The sequence below is a fragment of the Aptenodytes patagonicus genome, chromosome 8 (genome assembly GCF_965638725.1).
Source record: "Aptenodytes patagonicus chromosome 8, bAptPat1.pri.cur, whole genome shotgun sequence".
Classification (NCBI taxonomy): domain Eukaryota; kingdom Metazoa; phylum Chordata; class Aves; order Sphenisciformes; family Spheniscidae; genus Aptenodytes; species Aptenodytes patagonicus.
The window spans coordinates 24,364,514-24,389,209 of record NC_134956.1 but is presented as its reverse complement, the minus strand read 5'-3'; the positions used below and the strand labels follow the sequence as shown (position 1 = coordinate 24,389,209).

Genomic DNA, 24,696 nt, shown 5'->3' with positions numbered 1-24,696 from the left:
GGAGTGCAGAGTAGTTTGCAGGTGGTAATGTCAGCGTGGGTTGGAGATACGATTTGCGTGTCATACTGGATGCTGAAAAGATATTAAGCTTCACAGAAACCAGCCGACCTCTCACGACAACACGCTGGCTGCACTGGATTCACTGCTGTGTACCGCAGCAGCCCAGCACTGGCAGGTTTGTTGTCCGTGCCTCCAGCTGCCAGCAGCCCCCTATTTACCGCCTTACTGATTTTACAGCTTCTTACATCGGCCCCTTCTTGGGTACAGGGGACTTGTTCAGACGGACCGCTTGTCTTAGCCAGTCTGGAAATCCTAGAAGTGGTGGATTTTAACTTGTGCCATAAAGTGTTGTCTTTGGAAGCAGGAATATGTTGTTAAAAGGTGGTAGTACACTGAGGGGAAATTAGGCAAAGAAGAAACAGAGCAAAGAAATAATTACGATGAAAAAGAGTTGCTGTAGGCGTGGGCATCATCTGCCTGTTGGGTGCACGTGGAGGGACAGGAGAGTGGCAGTCAGTGCTGAGCCCTTGCTGGCGGGGACCAGCATCTTCCTGGGGAGAGCTGGACTCGGCAGCTTCTGCCTCTGTCCCAGTCCACGCACGCAGGGAGTAAGTGATGGGGAGCAGGGACAGGTCTGCTCCCTTACGCTGTGCCTGTCCTCCGCTGTTAAATGTCCAACCTCAGTGGCACGGCTGCTCTGGTGGGACTGTGGTTGGTGTGCTGTGGGCCCACGAGAGGAGAAAGGCCAGGCGTGGCAGAAAGCTGGGTGGCACCTCCTGGCCTTGCTGTTCTGAGATTGATACTTGTTTTGAAGAAAGCAAAGGGTTTCTATGAGATTCAGTTAAAATTAGTCAGGTGACACTTCTGAAATTGTATTTAACCAGCTGTGTTCAGAAATGTGTGTGTATCACGATGCGTATGCATGCTGCCAGCGTCGGTACCCCACCTGCTGTGCTGCTCCTCATGGGCCATTATCAGGTTGTTGCAGACCTGCACGGACTCTTCTGGAGGAAGAGCATTTCTGGTTAAAACACAGTTGTCTTTTCTTTCCAGAGATATCCAGATCCAATGCACTGAAATTCTGATTTGCATGCTCAAAGACGGCGTTCTGAAGGACGTCTAAAGTACTTTCCAATAATTGTTCATTGATTGAATAAATAAATAAAATCCCTCATACTGACAAAGTTTAATTTATAAACTGGATTTTTTTTATTTTTTATTAGTGTTTTCCTTCATGTTCTTACAGGTAAATCCCATTTTTCCTGGTACGTGAATGCTGGTAATTGTGTTGAATAGGGTTTTTTTGGTTGAGGTCCCGGTCAGTTTGTTTGAATGAATTGGCAGATTTAGCACAAACTGGCAATCTCTTCTCTGGGGAGCACTGAAGCTGGACTAGCAGAAATGTCTTAGATGAGCATCCCTTGGGAACATGTACTGGACAGCTCATGCAGTGTGGGGTGAGAGCAGCACCTTGCCCACCTCCTCACTTTGTGAACGTTGTATTGTCTCCGTCGGAGCTAGACGTTTTCTTTGGTATGGGATGAGTCACATCTTCCTCACGAAGCTATCCCAAGAGCAGTGGGATCTCAGCTGAGCGGGAGCCCGGAGCTCGTTGCGGGGCAGGGGTGATGCGGGTTTGACTTGTTTCCTGCATTGCTCCCTGAGCTGGTGGTGGACGGAGCGACAGCGGGGCATACAGCAGCTGAATTTTGACATCAGCTCTGCAGAGTTTTACTAAAGTCAGTAAACCATGCAGATAATTACCTTAACTTCATCGTAAGTTCAGTTCTTCACCATTCAAAGCAAGGCTAGAATAGTAGCCTTTGAGTTTAATCGTGCTTTGTAGTCAACTTTTGCAGTCCTTCCTGACTGGTGTAAATTGCTACAGGAGCATCAGCACAGTAGTGGGAAGAAAGTAAAATTTAGTGGGATCTGCTGAGATCAAAGAAAATACATGAATGGATGATAGCAGCACTATTAGTTTTCTTTCACTCCTTAAGTGAAACCAATTATTGATTGCAGTGGGAGTTTGAATGAATAATAGATGATGTGATCTGAGTGAGAGTAAGAACATCCGGATTTGATTTTAGCATGCTCAGGTAGCGAACTGTAGTCTATGTGGTGTTTCACATGCTTAGTCATAGCAAGAAGACTGTATTTATTATTCTGTGGAGGGATAGCAACAGGATGTTATGCATTAATGATCTAGATGCCTAATTACAAACAAATGAGAGATGCAAACTCTCACAATGAAAAGCGTTTAATCTGTGGAGGTTTAATCTTTCTGATGCTCTTAATCCTCTACATCTGCATATATAATGGCAGGTAAATATTCCATTGTAAATGATTGATGTGAAAATACAAACAAAAGCAACTTTGATATATGACTTAAAATGCCTTTCGAGTGCTTTTAAAAACAGACTTTCCAGTTGTCTTCTGTCATTGCAAAGGCACCGGTGTAGAGTGCAAGATTTCACTGTAGTTTCTCATTGCTGTTTACAAAAATAAATAATTTGACACTGTTTGCCCTTATTCCATTCATTTAATTTTAGTGTTCTCCACAGAAACAGAGGCTCTTGCAGATCGGGTTGTGAGAGGATGGGCAGTTGTGCCCACCTTCTTTTTAGTCCTCTGAGAAGATGCAGAGGTAGTTGGTAGCTACCTGAAATGCACACTTTTCCAATGGGAAGAATCTGGAGAAACGTCAAATTTTATTATATGCTCCCTGGGAAAGGCACTGGGTGTCTGAGTTGTGTTTGTGTGTCCCTGAGCTAGAACCTGAAGCAGGCAAAACTTGGTGCTATTCAGAGAAGAGAATAAAAGGCGGACATTGGAGGAAAGCATGGCTACCTGGTTCTTCTCTGGTATGAACTGGCAGGAATGAGGCACAGCTGTAGCAGATCAGCGAGTCGCAGAAGTTTAATGCTTTGGTTGGAGAGCACAGCTGTGGGAGTGAGAAACTGGTGTGTTTGAGCTAAATTGCTTGTATACAGGTGCTGGTATCTTTCCATCATAATATTTATGGTATGTCAAGTTAAATAAAGCTTGTCAAGTCTTTTTTTGGTATTGTTTTTAAAATAGAAACAGTATTTAATAGAAACAGCTTAGGGGGCAGGGTGTGCTGGCAGAGGATGGGCGTTACTGAAGAAACAGAAAAGCAGGGTGCAGTGGCTTCAGGAATGAGATGGTCTGTGGCATCTTGTTTTGTTTCAGTGGTGCTGGACAAGGGCAGGGGTCTCTGTCTTGGGGTGTCTTGCCGGCTGCACCACTGCCGTCTGACACAAGCCTACTTTTTCCATCTGAGCTTTCTTTTCTGTGAGAAAATTGGGGGAGGAATCCTTGCTTTTCAATTTCGTTCCATCAAAACCAAAAGAATCAACGTGCTTTTGTTTTCATTAGGCTTTGTCTGAAAAAGATGATGATTTTTACCAGACTGGTGTTTGGTGTGGCAGTGGATTTATTTGCATGTTTAATCAGTGGAGGTTTCCTAGCACTGGCCAACCTCTTGCTGTCACTTGTGTGTGCTTGCTGTCCCTGGTGTTGGTCTCACGAGGCTGCTCAGAGAGGGACTGTGTTCTTACTTGCAGCTGGGCAGCTCTTGCTCCTTTGAGCATGTTTCTCCAGCATTGTGTTTCAGAGGCTGGGGCAGTTGGCAGGTGCCCCCGCGGGTCCGGTACCCATAATGTGCCGGTAGAAACTTCCTCATGTTCCCCTCCAGCCCTTTCCTCCCAGCGGCCGCCTTCCCCACTGCTTATGGCCTTCCCCCCACGGGCGACGAGGAGTTGGCTGCCGGTGCTGCTCACTGGCCTTCCCAATCAATGCGCCTGGCCTCGCAAGTCTGTCACGTTGTCACTGTGCAAGTTTGAAAATTAACATTTTACTTTCAACTCCCAGTTTCAGTCTGAACTGAGCCTCACCGTATAGGGTTACCAGTGTTTTCCAGCTCATCTGTCTTTGCTTAGTAGACCCCAGCGCTTTGGTGGGAATGGGGTTGGGGATGGAGGGGTGCTGGAGATGTGACTGCATGTTTGCAGACTCGTAGCCCACCGGCCCAGCCGTGCTGTGGATTACCTGCCAATTTTATTTTCAATTAAACTTTTCTCTGGATCTTGCGTTGTCTAATACAAAAGATGTTATCAAGCTTTATGCTGTCCCAGGCAGCTCCCCGATTACTTTTCCACTCTCCTGAGCCTTCTACTGGAACCGTAACTAGTAGATAATGCATCCTTTAAATACTCAAGAGACTTTCACCATCAACTCGATGGTTTCCGAATCACCCCCAAGATGAATAAGGCATTGCAGCATTATCTGCTAGATTGTCAGTGGATATAAATGGGTGTAGTCAGTGAATTTAGCCTCACATCACCTGAGGATCAGCCCTTATTTGTTCTACAAGAAGCTGTATTCCATATTTACTCATTAGAAACAACAAGAAATGTGTATTGTGGGACAAAATATAATGGTACAAAAGTTCAGAGCGGAATAAACAACGCAGAGCTGTGTGATGAGCATGTACTCAGCTGGGAAATGCAAAATGATAAAGACATTTATGCTAGGGAAGAATCCTAATTGCTAAGAGGAGCTGAGCCGAGAGCATAAATAACCAGGTCTTGCCATCTCAGAGCTAATAAAATCTTCATCCTCACTCAGGGAAGCCCATGTGCCATGTGCTCACCGCTGCTTAGCGGCTTCTAAATTTTCACCATTGAGAATAAGGGCCAAGAATGTGTTCTTTGAAGTAAGCAAGAAAGTTATGGTCACTTAATGATCCAAGGTGGACGAGGGAAGGTAAGCTTGGTGTTTTTAATCAGCAGTAATAGAACGTGGGCATGGAGATCTCCTTTGCGTGCATGCCTTTTGTTTTCGTGTGGCACCAGCGCAGTGAAAGTGATGTTTAAATATTTTATGAACATGGACATTAGACTATGAAAGTCTATTAAAACAGAAATTCACACTACTCTGTGTATGTCACTTAATTGTGTAATGGGAGTCATTCTAGGTAGTAATATGCCATCACTGTGCAAAGTGTACATACTCATTTTGCATATTGGGGCCCAGGGGTAAGAGGACTGATTCTACTAAAAGTATATAAAAGGGATTTAGGATAGGATCCAGGAGAAGCGTCTTAGAAATAACCTGCAGGACAGAAGCTGTCACAATCCAGCAACTGTGCTGTTTTTGGCTGGGATAGAGTTAATTTTCTTCACAGTAGCTAGTATGGGGCTTTGTTTTGGATTTGTGCTGTTTCCGTTGTTGCTGAGCAGTGTTTACGCAGAGTCAAGGCCTTTTCTGCTTCTCACCCCACCAGTGAGCAGGCTGGGGGGGCACAAGAAGTTGGGAGGGGACACGGCCGGGACAGCTGACCCCAACTGACCACAGGGATATCCCACACCATATGGCGTCATGCTCAGCATATAAAGCTGGGGGAAGAAGGAGGACGGGGGGGACGTTGGGAGTGATGGCGTTTGTCTTCCCAAGTCACTGTTACGCGTGATGGAGCCCTGCTTTCCTGGAGATGGCTGAACACCTGCCTGCCCATGGGAAGCAGTGAATGAATTCCTTGTTCTGCTTTGCTTGTGTGCGCAGCTTTTGCTTTACTATTAAACTGTCTTTATCTCAACCCACGAGTTTTCTCTCTTTTACCCTTCCGATTCTCTCCCCCATCCCACCGGGGGGGAGCGAGCGAGCGGCTGGGTGGGGCTTAGTTGCTGGCTGGGGTTAAACCACAACAGCAACCTAACAGTAGTAGGAATCAAAGATCTGTATTTTCTTCCGAAGTAGATTACCGGTTGCTTATTCTTTACAGTTATTAATCATGCTTACAATAATATGACAAGGCAAAACCAGCACTCTACAACTGTAAGCAAATAGGTTAAGTCCCACTACTCCCAAGGCTGAATATCTCGTTGCAGGGTATAATCTCAAAGTACCAGGAAGCCATTTTTCAGTGGCTACCTCTTTGGTTTTTCACCGACATGTTGTGTGAAGCTCCTACTGGGAGAGCAGCATTATACTTAGGCACATTTAGGCTATCTCTGTACTTCACTGGAAGAGCAAAGATCACAATGTGTTCTCCTGCCTACCTCCTGCTGACCTTATCACCCTGTGGACAGCCTGTGTCTGACCATGCATGCTTGGTTTTGGGAGTGATCTCAGTCCTGTCTTTGTATATGGAAGATCTCTATGGGATATAAAGAAGCTGGTGTGTGACGAAATGTACAATAGTGGGCAAGAAATCGGTCATTAAGTAGCTTGGAAAGCCTGCTTAGTTTTCTGCAGGGAAATTCTGTTTGAGGTTCAACTATAGCATGGAGATGGTCTTCCAAGAACTCTCTTCACCATTTGGCCGCTAGTCTGGAAACAAAAGGGGAGCACAGGAGGGAGCATGTCAAAACCTGATGTTTCCTGGAAGCGTGGCAGTGATAGACCAAGCACTGCTTCAGTCATTGCTCAGGGGCAGCCACATGGACAAGCATGCCTGTGTCCTACCAGATTGTGCTTCAGCTATCATCCAGGACCAGTCTCAGCAGCGATGACCAACCTTTGAATCTGTTTCCTATCTTCACTGTTTCCTTTCCCTAATTTCCTCAGCACCTCCTTCCCCAGGCTGCGGTGCTGGATGGAGTACGTGGCCTGCTTGGCATAACCTAAAGTTTTTTTTCTACTCGACTCATCTTCGTTTCTTGCAAGATGAGAGCACTCATCATATTTCTAAAGCTAGAGGAAGTATATGCTTCTGCTATGGCAATTACTCTTAGAACAATTTAAAAAGGACTGGTTTGTCTTAGGTTGGATAGGCCTTGTGCTTTAAGATAATTCAATGTAAAAAATAATTGGGTTTATGTTTGAAAAACCCAGAGCAATTGTGCTAAAGCTAGTAGAGCATGCTTGGGTTTTTCAGGGGTCAGAGTGCGGGGCCACAACTCGTGTGAATTGGGCAGCTGCCGCCAGCGAAACTCTGCAGTCACGTGGCAGTGGATTATCCGGTCCTGGTGCCTGTTGGTTTTAAGTAGTTATGCAGCACAGCTCTTATTTCCTCTTGTTGTCAGTTGTATTGCAGAACCTCTGAATATCTGGAAGTGTTTATCTTGTACATCTGAGCTTAGCTTTTATCTTGCAAATTTTCTGCGTGCTTGTGGGACCAGCTATGTTTTTCTGCAGCTGCTGATTTTCAAGAAAACTAGTAGAGGTGTGTCCTGTCAGGTATCGGTAAGTTTTGCTTGAGCCTGCTGCACTGAGCAGTGTCAACAGGCGCAGGTAATGATATGTTAGCTCCTCCGCGGTGCATGTCTTCCCTTGCATGCTTCAGCCTTCCTTCCCTAGGCCACCGTGCCTCGGAGAGCCGTTCTCCTTCCTGATCTGCTGGCCACGAACTGCACAGGTGACACGGGCTGCTGCACAGCACTGGTGACAGCATGTAATAACAGGTAGTGACAAGTGTGCGTTTTAATGGATATCTTAGAAAAAATAATTGTTAATAAAAATTAATTTAGTCTGCTTATTACTATTTAACATCAGAAGGGCAATCAGTCTCTGAAAAGCTACAGCTTCCTTGGAAGTCGGGTATAAAAGCAACCTGAAATAAAAAAGGGGAAACTATCAGTTGCTGGGTTCCATTGCATAATTAGGAGAAGAGGGAAGTTGGTGATATTTTAGGGTTTTTTTTTCCCTGCCAATATTCATGCTTAATACGATTGCTGACAAACTCTACTAATATGACATGACTCATGTGACTGAAACCAAAAAAAGATGTGGAGTCCAGGTAGCACCAGAGCGGGAGCATCCAGACAGCATGACTTGGTGCTAGATTCTAGTTTGTAGTGATGGGATCCCTGCAGCATCTTCATATAATATTCCGACTGTCCCCTTTCAGTTACCGTGTTTTATCTCCTCCCGAGTGTGAATCATTATGGTGGTGTGTGATAGCCAACTGCTGAAAATACGATACTTGTGAGGAATTCAGTACAAGCTCAAAAGTAAAAACAATGGAAAGATTTGGAATAATGCAGCTGTGAATCATTTAAGGAAAAAAAGGAAAAGAAAATGATGCCTTGCTTTCCATAACAGTCTGTGACAGGAGGTAGTTTTTACTATTCTTGTATTATGAGGAGAACGTGGTTCAAGGTCTGCTAATGGAGTTTTATTTGTGCTGTCTCTTCCACAGAGGTGCTTTTCAGAATAATTTGCTAGATTTTGCTCCTGTTATTTGCAAGTAGAGAAAAACAAGATTCTGAGGCTTACTTTGAGTCTTATGCTGCAGGGAAAAGGAACACTAATAGCATATGAATAATTAGTGTGTTGTTCTGAGTTCATATTCTAGGTTAATGCAGTCATTGCACGTCTGTGTTATCATAGAGATTATATGGCAGCTCTGATAGCATTACCTCTTGCTAAGGTTGCCTGAGACTGCTCATTAGAAGAATACCTTTTCAGAAATAAAACTTAGTGATATGAGTTGCATGCCAAATGTAGGCATATGTGATATTTTCAAAATGCCACGATCCTCCCAACAAAAATGCATTTCCTGTATAGAGTTTTTTTCCCCACAGTACATCTTTCAGCTTGCACTTCAGTTGTAAGCTGCTTTTGAAGAGTGGTTTGGTCAGCTGTAGAAGGGTTCGTTTGCATAAGTGGATATCACAAATACTCATGTCAGGTGACAACACCAAGGCAGACAGTATAAAAATGTGTTTTAACCAGTTTTTCAACCTGTTGTTATGGATTGCATTAGACTGTACTAGGACTGACAGCTTCTCTGGTGGAAAAACGTGAAGATCAGGTAAACGTTCACCAAAATACATTCCGCTCTCAAGAAAGAATACAGTGCCCACTGGGGCTAAGGGGCTTTGCTGGTTAATGGGTCAGTGAAAGTGAGTGGAACAGAAAAGCTTCAGGAGAAAACAGCAGAAAGAAAGTGAGAAAGGATCCAAAAATGGCCACACGGCCTGAGCGAGTGGCAGGAGCGTGGTCCCAATGGTAGCCTGGAGACCAGGGTCTGCAGAATGTCCATGGGGAAAGAACTTTGTACGCATCTTGTATTCAGACGTTCCGGCCACCTCACCCGTGGGTGTTTTCATAGAATCATAGAATCATTGAGGTTGGAAAAGACCTCTAAGATCATCGAGTCCAACCGTTGAAGTCCAGTTTTGTACTGGACTTCTGCAGAGACAGAGTTTCTCTTCTTGGCCTTTCCCTATAAATGGGTAGTTTAGTTAGATGCACAACTCAAAGCACAGTGAAGGTCCAAAAGGGATGTGATAGAAAGTGTCCTAGTTTAGTTTGATTATATTTCCTTAATTGCCATGGGCCAGATTGTGTCCTGAATCTGTACCTCAGTGCATCTCTACTTGTTCCCTTTCCTGATGCAGCTACAACCCCTCTCCGTGCAGGCTCCTGCTGCTTTGGTCAGGCCTTTTGGCTGTGTTTCCTTGTTCCTAGTGCTGAGCATGTGTGGCCAGGCTACTCGTATCCTCCAGTCATCTCCAGGTACTGTCAGCAGCTGGTGTGAAATTACTCCTTCACCTTTCCTAATTCATCCTCGCCCCAGTGTAATGAAGATCATCTCAAGGCCAGGTTGGTGCAAATGATGGCTCCGAGCAGCTTTGCACCACCTCCTCTGAAGCTGCGCAGTGTTTCTTAGTATGAGCGAAAAGACTGGCTGATGCTATTTGGCATTTTTGCAATGACTGCAGGGTGACATATGGAAGCGACTATACTGAAAGAAGCTTATGTGCTGGACCGTAACGATCAAGCTGACTCTGGTGTTTGGATTCTGTAACCCTACTGAAAATTAATTGTGCAGCAGCTATCATCTTTTAAAGGCAGAAGTTACTTGTCAGGGTCATCGTCTTTTCAGTGACACAGCCTGCCAGTTTTGGGTTATGTCTGTGAAGCCCTCTGAGTCACGGTCAAATGATTGTGTTTGTGACGCTTTACAACACATGTGGTATAAAGGGTTAATAGTCACATTAGAGCAAATCAGTCCAATCTGTCTTAATCGTGCTTGATCAAGCAATTATGAATGCAGATGCCTGGCCCTCATGGTTATGGGACACAGCTGCAAGCTCTGTAGTGAACAAAGCATTTCAAGTTTGACAAAATAGATACCTCAGAAAAGCAGTAGCAGGTAGATGTAAGAAAATAGCTGTACAAGGGACTTAAAGGCTACTTGATTTTTTTTTTTTTACCTTTTTAAAAATTTTAACCTGAAATGTGATGTGTTGCTTAAAATTGGTTCTAGAATCACTGAATTTCAAGCTGTAAGTTATGACCAAATACACCATTGTTGTAGCACCTGCAACCTACGTGCACCAGCCTTCTTAAAAGAGTGACAAGGTTGCAAGCAGAGCTGGATTGGGGTGTCTGTGCAGCATCCACTTAGACCTCTGATGTGCTGTATACATCATACTGTAGTTTTTCATTTCCAGGCTTCTCTGAGCCATTCATCCTTATGATCATCTTCATCTTCTGCAGCTCAGCCTCGTGTCCTATTTTAATCTCAGACACTCATGGCTGCACAATTCAGGAAAGGGGAATGCAGAATGAGGTGAACATCGAATGAACAGACAAGTCTGCTTCTCTGTTGAGAAGGTGTCCTTGGCCACCTGTTCCTCTGGTTGTGTTAGGAGGCAGACAGGCCTTCCTTTCCTTTGAATCACTATCGAGTGATGAAGGTAACTCCTAAGGGTCTTTGGTGTAATGCTACTTTACCACCTCGACATTCAGTAGCTGTACTATTGCTTTAATTCCTATTTGTGCTTTAGTTTCCCAAGACCCCTTACTCATCCTAGCTCCTAAACTCATTTTTCAATTTGCCCTCTTTTCCATCCTCATTTTGTATTTTCATGCTGATGGAAGGCAGGTGGTTCTTTGACAGTCTCCAACTATTTAGCTTTGAGGTCCAGACTGAGAGCAGTTCACCCTGCCACTCCTAGTCGTCCCTCCTTGCCATCTAGCCCCAAGCTTCTGGTTTTGCTCTATGATCCTTATTTTGAAAGGATATCATTGACACAAAGATCATCTGTCAGTCCTTTACTTAGGGAAGAATCCAAGTTTGCACTGGGACACTGAATTGTTTAGTATTTGGTTACACTGATTGTTCTCATCAAATTTATTTATTTATACTGAACAGTGTAGACAAAAGAAAATGAAACTGTTATAATTATGTTGTTATTCTATTTAAATAGGAGTTGTTACACAGTGCAGGCATAGCCAGGGGAAGTCCATGTTATACAATCATTACTTTGCCTTAGGCTGGTTCACTGCCCCAGCCCCATCATATTGTACGCACTCAGTAGCTACATGGCTGTGCGAGCCATGTTTGTGCGAGTGGAACAAATAGTTATGGTTCTGCACACGGAAAGAAACTTTACAGTGGGGAGAAGACAGCAGATATAAAGATCAGCCATTGGGTACTGCCTGTCTTACAAATAACGAGCTATCACTTTCATCGGTTTGAGAAGAAAAACAGCAGCAGTGATTAAATGTACTTGTAAAATCAGAGAAGGTTATGTGTCTAGGTAAAAGAAGCAGGGTGAGCAAGCCCCATCAAAAGGGATAGAGATGAGGAGGTAATGCAACGTGTAAAAGCTGATTTACATTATCTTGCCAGATAAAGAACCAGATCATCTGCAATTTGTTATTTACAGTTCAGCACTGTGAAATCAATTACTGAGATGCAATTTAATTAAGACAGGTTAATGCTTAATCTAAGGCACTAAACCCATAACACGTAATTTCACTTTACTAATCATTGTAATGTTAATGGCTATTTGACATCTGTTTGGTTAAATTGGGCGATACGTTTTGGTGCCAATTTACTCAGTAATTTTTTTTTCCCCCCCAGTTCACTAAGAACAGTGCTCTTAATCAGAGTGAAGGATTGGATACTAGTAATGGAGAGTACGGTCCTTGTTTAATTCTTGCTGCTGCTAATGTTCGGATAAATCTGGTCTGGGATATAGTTAACCTTTTTATATACTTACATTAAGTAATTTTTCTTACCAGAGAGTTGAGTGCTTTTCCCAGTTGTGTCATTGACCTGCTGGGTGACTTTTGGCAAGTTTTTGGCTTGTAAGTTATTCAGTAAAGACTTTCAGCTTTGAACCCAGTTGTGTCTTTGTTCTTTACATAATATTAACTACGTGAAGGACCTCCTGGATCTAGCGGGAGCCTGAGAAAACTGCTCTCCACTTCATTGTTTTTCTGCTTTTGTTTCTCATCATCCTGAGGTAGCTGTGCTTTAATAGAAACAGGACTGAGGAAGAAGGTGGGAAGTCTAAGTATAGCAATGCTATGGTTGGGAGAGCTGAAGAGAGAACAAGCTGTCACCTAAAGGGCACTTTAGTGGAAGGACGTGATGATTGTCTCTGCACTGTTGTGTTCAGTCTCAAGGGCCCACTCTGAGAACGTACATCCGCAGGAAATACCCGAAAAGCTGCTTGAGCGAGGCCAAGGCTCACCCCGGCTGCATGGAGCACTTGGGGCAGAGCATCAGCCCATCTAGCACCAGCTCCACCAATCCCACCAACATAGCACACCCACTCAATCGACCGTACAGCCCATGTCAGTGCCATACCTTGGTCTCACTGTTACTCATTACTACCTCGTAGCAAAAAGGAGGGAGGTATAAACCTTAAATAGGCGGAAGACTGTATATATCGGAAATCTTTATCAGCCAGGTCGAGCACTCTGAAGCAGATGCTTTCAAAGTCTCTAGACACTTAAAAAGATACGGGCTTCTTAAAGCTCAGATAAGCCCAGACAATTCATGCTGGGGTGATTGCAGCTGTCTGCCACATCTCTCTGTCAGCCAGGTATTGTTGTGCAAATAGCACAACTTGAATTGTGCCCACTCCTCCTATTTTGCCACCCCATAGATGAATTTGAACTGGGATGGGCATGTGGGGACTGTGCCCTCTCGGATCACCATGGCACAACTCACTGGCACTCATGAGTCAGAGTCTTTGGATCGTGAGCGATTGTGCCTGCTCCAGCACAGGTTCATATCCAAAATCTGAGTTATATCTCACTTGTGAAAAGAAATGATCTGCGGGTTTTATCTTTTCTGAGCACTTGGTTCTATGGATTTTAAAGGCACTTACTTGCTATTGAAATAGAAGACTCCACAGTGTCTTGAGTTGTTCTCTTCTAAGGGCAAGGAATGTTTATTGAATTTCTTCTTAAGTCTGCTCAAATATTTTGCTGCAAAGAGCAAATTGAGCTTGAGCACTTCCCTAGACTTTCTCCTTTCTTCCCCTTGGGACACTACCGAAAAGACACTCAAACGTGGTCCTCAAGTATTTTTTGTGTGTGTAGGCCAGTTATTTCTGAATCAAGCAGTGTGTAAAACCTTTTGTGTAAAGAAACCCATGAACTATACTTTCCTTTTCATTTTGAAAAAAAATGGGCAAAAGTATTAAGAGAGATTTGAATGTTGAGAGCTGAATTTAAGGCGATGATTTAAGGAAACCACAGAATGACTGCGTTTGTTTCCTAGCATATCAATTCTAAGATGAAAACCTGAATGTGACTGGTGGAGGTAGAGCCCCTGTACCAGGCGGTGAGGCTTTGAGCATCAGCCTGCTGCTCCCCGGGAAGGATGAGCCGTGCTGGAGTTCTGTGGGTGCTCACGCCCAGTGTTGTTACCTTTCACAGGATGGATGGAGACACGTGTGTTTTAACCTTATTCTTAGATTGTGCCGGAACTGTAGAGTTAATGAAGACTATACATGACTTAAAAATTTCTTACATCAAATGGCATTTCAATGAAAAGTTAAATGTTTAACATGCAGTAGCAGAATGTTCACTAGAACATGCTTGCAATTTGTTGGCTCTAGCAGTGATGTGGCACAGTTAGAAATACTGATAAAATATCAATGCACGAGTATCTATTTTTCCAGATACTTAGGGTGGATCTTTCAACAGGGCCGACTAACAAAATCTTACCTCTGTGAGAAAACGGACAAGATCAGCATCATCCAAAGGTGTTTTTATTTTTGTCTTGCTTGTTCAGATAACTTCTTCAAAGCTAGAAAGATCTCATTGTCTTTCCCCACTACTAATATGATTTAATATATGTAAGAGTGGCTGTTCATTCAAATGTAAGAATAATTAAATGTCTTTAAGGTAGAAAGATAACAGAGCTTAGATTTGGGAAGCATTTGCCTGCTTCTGTGTGTAAGGGTTTTGCATAATCCTAATAATGTTTTCTTTGTTCGGTGAAATTTTTCTTCAAAGTCTTCAAAGATGTTCTTGTAGATTTTCTGCAGAGCTGCCTCTCTAGGTGAACCACATAGAAAACTTGGTGTTAGCTAGTTTTTACTCCCATGGAAATCTGATGGGCAGTCAGTACTTTCATAAGTATCTTGTGCTGAACAATGATCCAAACTATTGCTGTTATTTTAGGGTCTCAGATTACAAAAATGAATTCTTCATTTATAAACATGTTATGTGTATGCTTAACTCTAAGTGTGATTTTTACAGTTAAAAATCTAGCTCTATCACTCTGCAGAGCCACAGGAGTCAGGCTGACAAACCTTACTGAGGGTAACCATGTGAATATCTCCCTTTACTAATGCCAGGGTAACTTGTTCATCATCTTAGACCCAACAGAATTATCTTTTATTCATGTTAATGGAACCATCACTGTCGACTGTGATGTTTGTGTGAGGGGGGACTTAGAATTGGATCTCCTCCTAGCTTCAGAAAGTTTTTATACTATAATTTCAGAACTGGCATTTGTAATTGCACCATAAAAGAAGGTAATATGTGAAAAGAGTTCAACTGCTCTTTCCAGGATAGAAAATATATATTGTAATGCATTCAGAAAACATTCCAAGGGTAGAGGATCAAGTTGTATTTGATTTTCTCATTCTCTATAATAATAATTTTTGTTGTCTTGCAAAGCTCCAGCTTTGAAGTGCAATGCATAAAAATTCTGCAATACCAGCAACTGTTTCTCTTTAGTTATTTTCCAAGTGATTTGATTTCCTCAATAGCATTAACTATATGGAGGTCTAACAAGTTGTAATTAATGTATTCAGACATTTTTCTTTTGTGACAGGCTAGAATGTGAGTGACAGCATGAAGGGAAAAAGCAGAACAAAATTGGATGCTTGAGAAGATTATCATAACATAAAAACTGACAACTCTTTGGGTCTTGAATAACATATTGTATTACATTGAAAAGGAAGGAAAAAGCTATTTCATAAAAAAACCTCCGTGGCTTAGAAATTTTTTGAGGAGGGGAAAGATTTTCAAAAGCCTTTTTTAATGTTAGAGAGATTTGAATATTAAAGTTCACGAATAGTTTATCGCATGCCACAGTGTGTGTAAAGTGGAGTACATGTGTACATGATAGAATAAAATCTCCTAGAACCAGTTGTGGTTTCGCTGTGTGCCCTTTGCTGAGCGTGGGAGTGTTTCCTGTGCAGACTGCCGTAGGTGGTGGCAGCCCGCACCTGAAGAAGGGCAGGAGGCATGAAAGCAGGTATGGAGCATCAGTGGAAAACAGACTCCCCAGTTCATATGTCGGCAAGGAGTTTTGACTACAACTTTGCACCCTTGAAACTGGCTTCAGGGGAAGTGAGAGCAGGGAAGAGAGGAAGGAGGTTTATATATAATTATGTATGCATATTTATGAGTGTTCAGACATACTGTGGTACAGTCTTACAGCACCAGTATCCCTCCTGACCCTGTGGGTGAGTGGGGAAAACCAGAGAAGGTGATGATAGCCTGCTTGCCTGGAGTGGTGGTCAGCCTCCGAGCTGCTTTGAGAAGGGCATCTCACAAAGCAACCGAGAAAGGTGCCCTGGGTGTTGTGCATTGATGGCACATTAGTTTGGGGACGTTAGTCCTACTTCTGTCATGTACTTGCATGGTGTTCTTCACAGTAGGATCTTTCACTTGGTCATTCTTGTGTGAATGTTTTCAGTGCAGTAAGAATCAATTGTATAGAATCATAGAATGGTTTAGGTTGGAAAAGACCTTTAAGATCATCAAGTCCAACCGTTAACCCAGCACTGCCAAGTCCAACCCTAAACCATGTCCCTAAGCACCACATCTACACGTCTTTTAAATACCCCCAGGGATGGTGACTCCACCACTTCCCTGGGCAGCCTGTTCCAACCTTTTTGGTGAAGAAATTTTTCCATAATTTCCCTAAGAAATTAGGGAAGGCCTAATTCCTACATGACCATTCTCAGGCGCTTCTGTGGTTTCTAACACATCCATAACCCTTGTGTATTTACTGCCACATGGATCTCCATCCCCTGCCTCCACTGAGATGGCAGTCTGAAGGACCTCGCTAGCACACCATCCCTCAAACATTTGCATGCCGCCCCCAGGCTTATCTCTAGCAAGCCTGGTTTTATCCCTTTTGGGACCTTGTCACAGTTTGTTGAAGGGCAGCAGCAACATCAGAACCACCCTGAATAAATACCGGGTATGCAGTTCCCTGTTTTGCGTTTTGTTCAGGCTGCGTTTCACAAGGTCTGGTTTGAGTGGGCATTGCTTTCGTATGTAAGATGTTTTCTGAAACTTTATGTGGAAGGTCAGACATTCTGGTGATGAACTTGGCCGAACTATCTACGTGGAACGGGGGGGGGGGGGGAAGGAGATTTCTATCCAGGTCACCTGGATCTGAAGATAAAGTTGGAAAGTCAAGAGCAGAATTAGAGAAGAGTTTTATTTCCTTTTCATTTGAAGAACTGTTTTTGTCTGCGTGAGCTGCTAGTCTGAACTCAGAATGGGACATGCATAGGCAAAGTCATGTTCTTTTATGAGGAAAGGGTATGTTAGGAAGGAGGAATGATTGAAGGAAAGCAGCAGGAAGATCTTGCCTCGCAGCTATCCACGAGGTATGTGCTCCACAGGTGAATGGAGGAGGGCTCCTGTCCCTGGGGCTGTCAGCCAGGCAGTGGCCAACACCAACTTCAGAGAAATGGCTCAAGTGTTGTGAATTTTTGAAGGGGTTCTGCTTCCAATTTCAGGGCAAAAGAGTTTGGATTATTTTTATTTAGTTTGAAGTTGCTTGTTTGGCCCTAGAGTAGTAAAATGTTAACAAAACCAAAGCCTCTACTACTTGGCTTTTATTTTTTAGGGGTGTTGGTGGAAGAAACCATCCTAACCCTTATTTGCCTGGGTTTATAGGTAGCTTCTAGGAGAGGAAGATGAGTTGAGCAGTGTGAATCTGAATCTGGTCTGAGTGCTGTGACAGAGCATTATTCCTGTATCACTTACAGGAAAACACAGTGTCAGCAAGCCTTCCTACGCAGGTGGAGAACCACTGCTCCTGTGCTTTCCTCTATGCCCTTCCCAGGCGGTACGTAGTTGTCTCCTGGCAGTGGCCACCAGCTGCTCTTTTCTCGGCAGCCTCAGCCCATCCCCTTGGGTTCAGCACCAGAGGTGGCTGGTTTGTATTTTGGAAGCTGGGATTCCTCCTTGAGAAGATGCACTGGAGAATTAAAGAGCAGCGCCGGCTGCCTGCCTTCCGTCATTGCCATCCATCCCCCGCAAGGTCATCTGTACGCTTGCCCCTTCATGTTTATTTCTGAGCCAATAAAATTCCCATTTGCTCTGGTACATTTCGTAATCCACAGCTTTCAGACCAGAAATTGATTATCTGTATTCCTAGATCAAATCAAAGCGCAGTACTTAAAACAGATTTCCACTCAGTTATTTCCCCCAGACAGCTTAAATGGTGCTTTGAAACCCAAGATTAACTCATTAGCGGCTGAGAGATACATATCGTCATTTTCCTTCTGGCCTTGCTAAATTTCATTTTTAAAGCAATTTTAATGCTGGTTCTTTAATGTGCATGAAATAGTGGACTAATATTTGACATTCAGACTGGAGTCTGTGCGTGATATCTGAACCAGGTGAACTTACGTCAATCAAAAGTAACTCTTGAATTCAGAACCTGGCCCTGTACTTGCAGAAGTCAGTGCAGAGATCCTAGACCGGAGTCTAGGTGGGTGCAAGTTAATAGCTTCGTTTTCCAGGGAGGTCGGCCAGTTCCCAATGAATTTCATAAGCTGTTTAATAACAATTTGCAATTGCTGCAGCGATGGGGATGAACGTGTGTTTTCTGGCACACTAGAGCTGCCTTCTCTCCATTTCACTTAAGCAAGAACCAAATCAAATACATTTTATTTGAGCTTCTCTCAGGTTTGTATTTCCTGCAGTTGTTGGGCACATTTGGGTTTCCTTTTTTCCGAAGTAACCACTTCACTTGGTTTTGTAAACTGAGCATATACTGATCTCTTTGGAAACAACTCGCCAGGAACAAAAGAGGAGTAGACTCCAGCAAGCACAGTGCCCGTCTTCTTGTTCCTGCTGCTGCATGCTCATGCATTTCCCTGGTGTTAAACCAAACAGGGAGAAACACAATGAGTATTATTTTATTGCAGCTTGTCTCTGTGGGATGTCCCAACACAGCCTGGCTAATAACTGTGTTCTTGACTTGCCTTATGTCTGTCTCATTTTCCAAATTTCCTATGCTCTTTCCACAGGCTGCTGTAGACCTAAAGCACAACGCTATCATAGGTTACCTGGCTTTTGTCTTAGTAAGATCCTACCAAGCTATTCATATCCCGCAGGAGATATGCTGGCTAGCAAACCAAATTCTTGATAAACAATCCTAAAATACGTTGGCTGAAAAGTAAAGTAAGAGTTCTTCGTGGGAGCTGTACTTCTTCTGGTACAGCATGACTTTCAGCTTGGATCAAGACCGTATTCAAGGAGCCTCAATTCAGCCATTTAAATGTGTGGAAGTGAAATTCCTAAGGAAATCAGGAAGGAAAAAATGAACTTAAAGGAGGATGTTAGAAACTAGGATTGGAGGAGAACTTCTTGTTAGTATTTGTTCTGATATTTCAAGTTGGGACAGGATAACATTTTTGTGCAAAACTTTTTCAAGAGAAATATAAATTGAATCCCAGCACAATTTGAAAAATACATTCATTTTGAGTTATACAGCAGATGGAAGCTTTAAAAATGTATTACTTTGCTTAGGTTTATTGATGTCTTGTTTAGAAATGTCTTTTAATTGCCATTTTCTTCTGAAAACATTCAGTGTTACATTGATAGGTGTAAGGTTGAACATTGCCAAGATAAAAAAAAAAATATATTTAGCCCAAACCAGATATTTGAACTTTTTGATTCATCAGTATGTTAACATTTATTTTAGTTAGGCTTTTTTTTTTTCTTTTTCTTTTTTTAACACTTCTCGGAATGATCAGTGATTCTAAAATATCTCTTCCTTGCCCAGTTCTACTTGAAACCGGGGCAATATAAGTGAGTTCTTCAGTTCTATGGAGACAGTTTCAAAATCCAGAAAATTGAGATGCTGGTCAGGGAAGAAGACATCCTTGATCTCTTTCTTGCTGATATCGAAGTGTAAATTGAAACTGTGACAACAAAGTCCAGTATATATATATATAACAAACTGCAGTTCTGTGTAGTGTGGGATGAGTTCATGGCTCACGAACAGATCACAGGTAGTAGATTAGACAAATAATCGGAAAAGAAATCTACAGCTGCAATTGGTTAGATACAGTTATACTGTAATTTCAGTGAAGTTATTCTAGCTATTCTGATTTACAAGTACAATTGAGGTTAGAAGACTTGGAAAATGAATATGATGGAATCAAAAGATCTGCTAAAATGTGTGAGTCATCAAGGAGACCAGAATACCCTAAAAGGCATTATACTATAGGATGATGACGTCTCCTTTAGTGATGTTTTCATCTTGAATTTTGGTCCATTTTCTTTTTTCCTTGGAGTGCCATAGTACATGTTAAAGTGCATGTTAAAAAGCAGCATGTGGAATAACTGCATAATTTTGCAATCTCACGTTAAAGCAGCTGCATCTGCAACTCATTTAATGGAAGCTTTACCACTTTTTTTCCTTTTACCATATCATATTTGAAACTCAAAAAAGATAAACTTCAAATAATGTCTGTATATCATGGAAGATTCAAACCCCTGCAACTGAACCCATATTCCCTAAAGTGCTGTTTATGAGCGGTGTTGTGTTAATCGACTGGTAGACGTAAAAACAAACATTTGGCAGTGTTTGTATTTGCACCCTTGGGACAAATGATGAAGGAGTTATTTGCTCCAGTCTTTAATCAATTTTGGGTAAACAGCACTAGTATACCTTGAACATCCACATTTTCTAATTGGCTCTTTTAAATGTGAAGTCTCCCATAATTCACAAAAGAGATTTACAACTGAGGGAGAGAGGGGAGCAACCAGCATTTACCAGTTGTTCCTTTGATGGATCTGATTCAGCAGTGAAAATGGCAGAGCAGAGTCGTGAGCTACAGCTTGTTTGCAGATCAAAATGCAGAACGCAGGCGATTTCCCCGGCTTCATTTGATTCACTGCTCTGCAAATCTGTATCTGCACTAACAGCAGAGATGCACAAGCAATGCTAATACTTGATTTAGCACAACCAAATCTGTTTATTTTATGTGTGGTAAATTCTTTGGGCCGAGTCAGTTTGTGTTACTCATACGGGACTTCTCGTAGGGTTCAAAGAGTTTGATGAATCTATTTTTTGCACTTACTGCAGTTGGTGAAGTGCTGTGTTTGTGCCAGCATCTACAGAGAGCACTCATGGTGAGTTACAAGATGAGTCAAAGGTGGAGATGAATCTTATTGTAGGACTGCATCCAAAATGATACAGGACATGGCAGACAGTACTGAGTAGAGGAAAAGCATGAGAAGAAAAGATTGATGGTAAAAAATGGCTTGTGCTTTTTTAATGCATTTGATCCTGTTTGGCTTCACCTGGAGTCTCCCACAAAGCTCCGTAGACCTCAGACTGGATCGAAGTCCTGTGTTCATGTGCATAAGTAAGGTGTAGTGACAGAGCATTAAGAACAAAGGGCAAGTAACTGATGGAAGTTTGGAGAGTGATACTAGGTACGTAGGATTTGGGGTTGAGACGATAAACTAGGATTTAATTAGACCTTGCCTGTTGACCAAAGGTTTGTCCTGAGAGTTTGACCCATATAAAACTGGTTCAGTCAAACCAAAGCATTTTGAACTATTGTCCCCTGAAAACATACAGGTATTGATTCCAGTGCATAAAACATGGTCAGATGTCTGGAGGGGAATCTGGCAAGGTTCCTGTGGATTGAGTACTGAGGTCATTTGGAAAAAATTAAAACTGAGCATACTGCAATTGCATTTTGCATTTATTTTCAGTGAATCAGTAAGTTTTACTGCGATATCAAATTAACCAGCTGGCTAACCATCAGGGGACATATGACATCTTGTGAAAGACATTATAATATCAGAGAACACTTGAACAGCACCCTTTTGTTTAGATGATGTCCTTACGTTGGACATTTCTGGGTAGTTTATTTTTATTGTAGTAAGCCATTTGATTATTTTTTTTTTACATCTTTCTCATTTTCTGATTTATGACTAGGCTGGATTATTTTTCCCCCCAGTAGGAAACTGTCTAATAATTTGACAGCAAATGCCTCTAACCATTAATCAAAATAATGTATTTGTGCTTATTAATATTGATTAAAAGTCTAGCACTGTCTTGTTTATTATCCAGTGAGGAGGGGGGCTGCCTTTGTCTTTTTTACTCATGGTTTACTTCAAATTAGTGTATGTGCATGCTGTGATTCTGAAAGCTGGATAATGATTCCTTACATATGTGCTTGTGTATTTTTCCATATTTGAAATATGTAAATACAACATTCTGTTTATAAAGTGCACAGTTTAGTGATGTACCTTTTCATTTGGTCTCCAAATGTGCTCAAATTCATTTGCTAATAATAAATAATACAGTTTTATAAGAACAAAGAATTATATGTTGTTATTTGTTCAGATACAGTTCAATTCTGTGTAAAGTAAGCACAGTGTAAAAACTGACACAAGTATGATTTTTAGTTGACTTTGATCTCTCGTATGGTGATAAAATGAGGAATAACTCTTTAAGTGTCATGAGGTCATGGTTGACTGTTGTGCTGGAGTCACTACATGATCCCCTGTCCCCGGCAGGGAAGGAGTTAATATTAGCTGCTGCCAGGGGAATCTGCAGCTGGTAGGTATCTCTAATTGTAGGACCAAAGTCTGGGCTCTGTGCTCATTTTTGACTAGTCACTGGTTGGGGGAGGGAGGTAGCTGAAGGGGACATCAAGTCAACAAACTTGGGAATTTAAATTTTTCCTTAAAAAAACCAGGAGTTTGTTAACAACAGTGTTTTTAAATGATGGGTGTGTTTGCTTGTCCTGGCACTAAATCCAGGAGCTGTCGGATGAGCTGGTAGAGGTGGCAGCTTTGTCCATATTCAGGTCATTTGGAGACAGAGGAGGCCCTGGGCGATTGTTGCCGGTGGGTGAAGAGCACTGTTTGCTGCTGCTAAGTGCGTTTTCTTTCCTGTTCAAATGCTGAAGGGTTGTTCTGTTATCACGGGTTCACGCACTGCCAGTTGCAGCATAAATTACAATGTACAAAGCAACACTTATTATTCCAATGTTATAGGCTCTGTTACTACCAATTACAATTTTTTAAAGGTTTTTCGAGTGCAGTCCCAGCCCATGAGCAGTTTAAATGCTGAGCTATCCAGTCTTCAGAGCCAAGGACCTAAGCATTGGCGAAATTCAACTCCCAGTGCAATGGTAACCACAACCATCTAGTATTACCTCAGTATTCCTTTGCAATCCCTTACCTGTGTGTTGTCTGTATGTGTTACCCGTCATGTCAGGTTTCAGGTTTAAGGGTTTTGGATGGTAGTTATTTCTTTGTGCCTCTTCAGTCCTGGCCACAAGGTGCTACCATGCCATCAATGTGTCTCAGTGTGGTGGAGAGGGGCTTATTGGCCATCTCCATCGCCTTGCAGCAGTTTAGATCGCCTTCTCCGTCCTCACACGGGTGGAATAACACGTTCCTGCAATGGGAACACGTTCATTTTGGGTTATTCTCATCTGGGAGCAGCAGAACAAAATGATTTGTTCTGGAGGAAGATTCTTTTTCTGTCAACAATTAAAAATGATAATGATGATATGAAGAGTTAAACACTCAATGTACATATACTTCTCTGTATCTTTAGTGTAGAAAATAGCACAGTAAATGTTGTAATCTGACAAATGTTAAGTATTTGATGTGCATCCATGTAAATTTAGGTGCAGGATGTGTAAAGTAGCTATCAACTTAATAACTGCAATGAAGCTTAATGATGTTTGAGGCTGAAATAATTGCATTAAGGCAAGTAGTATGAAAGATCTGTGAAGTCAAGTACAATACCTTTGTATAGCTGGAGGAAACAATGTTTAAGTGTAGCTGCTGTATTAGTGTAGTGCCTAGTATTTATTGGTTATTGTGAACGGGGTCTTTATCTTCTCCCTGCTGAAAAATAAATAATCTGGGAGATAAAAAAGTAAAATTTTAATTCTGTTTCTCTTTTAATCTCTGTATTACCTAAATATAATAGGGTCTGGAGTGGGCAACATCTGGAGCCCTAATTCCAGTTGTGATTCCATGTCTTTGCTCTCCCAGCCTTGACCTTACCTCTAGTCTTTTGATGCCAAACAGTGACCACCATGGTCATGGTTCCTGTCTGCACCAGCTGTCAGTTCCGATGCTTCAAAACCAAACACACTTGTATTTTCCTAATTTTATACTTTATGTATTCGTATGGGTCCTGGGAGCCTGGAAAAACTTGATAACTTATAGATGAGCTTTTTTAAGAGTCGGATTTCTGAAGTGCAAGTGAGTCTTATCCAGCTCTTTCACCTGTGACAGCATACACAGATAGCCGTGTTTGAGGCAACCTCTTTAGCACATCTTTCTTCACAATATTCTGCATTTTCAGCAAGCTAGGACACACTTTCTTAAGATTCAAACTTCATGCACTGATTACTTCTTCTCTGCTACGGCTTAACTTCTCTGGCATGGCTTATCTTTGAAACCAAATGAAAGAAAGTCCAACAAAGATAAATGAGATGTCTTTAAAGGATCCAAAAGGAAATACAGTAGAGTCAGCAATGAATTTGAAAATACAGTGTGTTGAGGAACTTGAGGATAATGGTTTCTTTATGAGGTTAGATCTGTTCACAAAGGCTTGGAAGCATTTAGGATAATGAATTGCTTTAGGAGCAACACTTTTTCAAACTATCATGGCTGTGATTCTCTACGTGTTCCTGTCTAGCCACAGAAGTGTTCTGGACTGGATGCATAAAATAGTACTTTGAAAATTATGCCAAGCAGTGTGCAGTAAGCATTGAGAAAGAACAATTCAGCTTCCTGTAGAATTCCTCGTGGAAAACATGTTTAATATGCTCTCTCAACAACTGAATCTGTTTACCTCTTTTAGGTCTTCTGCTGCCAGTGATGACCAGAAGTTTCTACTGCTCCTGAGAGACAGGTAAGTCGTTTGAACTATTTATTCAAAATACGTTGCTAATGGTTGGATCAGCCAGTTGTACATTACCCAGTAGTGGTCATCTTCAGATGTATTCCCTGTGTTTTAAAGGATTTAATTCCTTCCAGAATGTGGGTTGTCAGTGTTGGCTTCAGTTTGACTGCTTAGGGTCTGTTATGGTAAGGGTGTATACAAGTGGAGAACCAAAGAGCTGTTTTTTCTTCCTTACTGGATAATTGAAGCTCTGTAAACAAATGTCTAATGGATCACAAGTACAGAAAACAATACAGAGAAACAGACATTTGAAT

General features: G+C 42.1%; 1 long non-coding RNA gene across 1 annotated transcript in view; it reads left to right on the top strand.

Moving 5' to 3' along the window:
* The window catches only part of LOC143164302 (uncharacterized), a 58,950-nt gene extending 34,560 nt beyond the window's left edge, over window positions 1-24,390 (top strand). Inside the window, exon 3 of the long non-coding RNA XR_012996049.1 lies at window positions 24,341-24,390. This is a non-coding gene — a long non-coding RNA (uncharacterized LOC143164302). The remainder of the gene's footprint in view (window positions 1-24,340) is intronic.
* The last annotated feature ends 306 nt before the right edge of the window (window positions 24,391-24,696 follow it).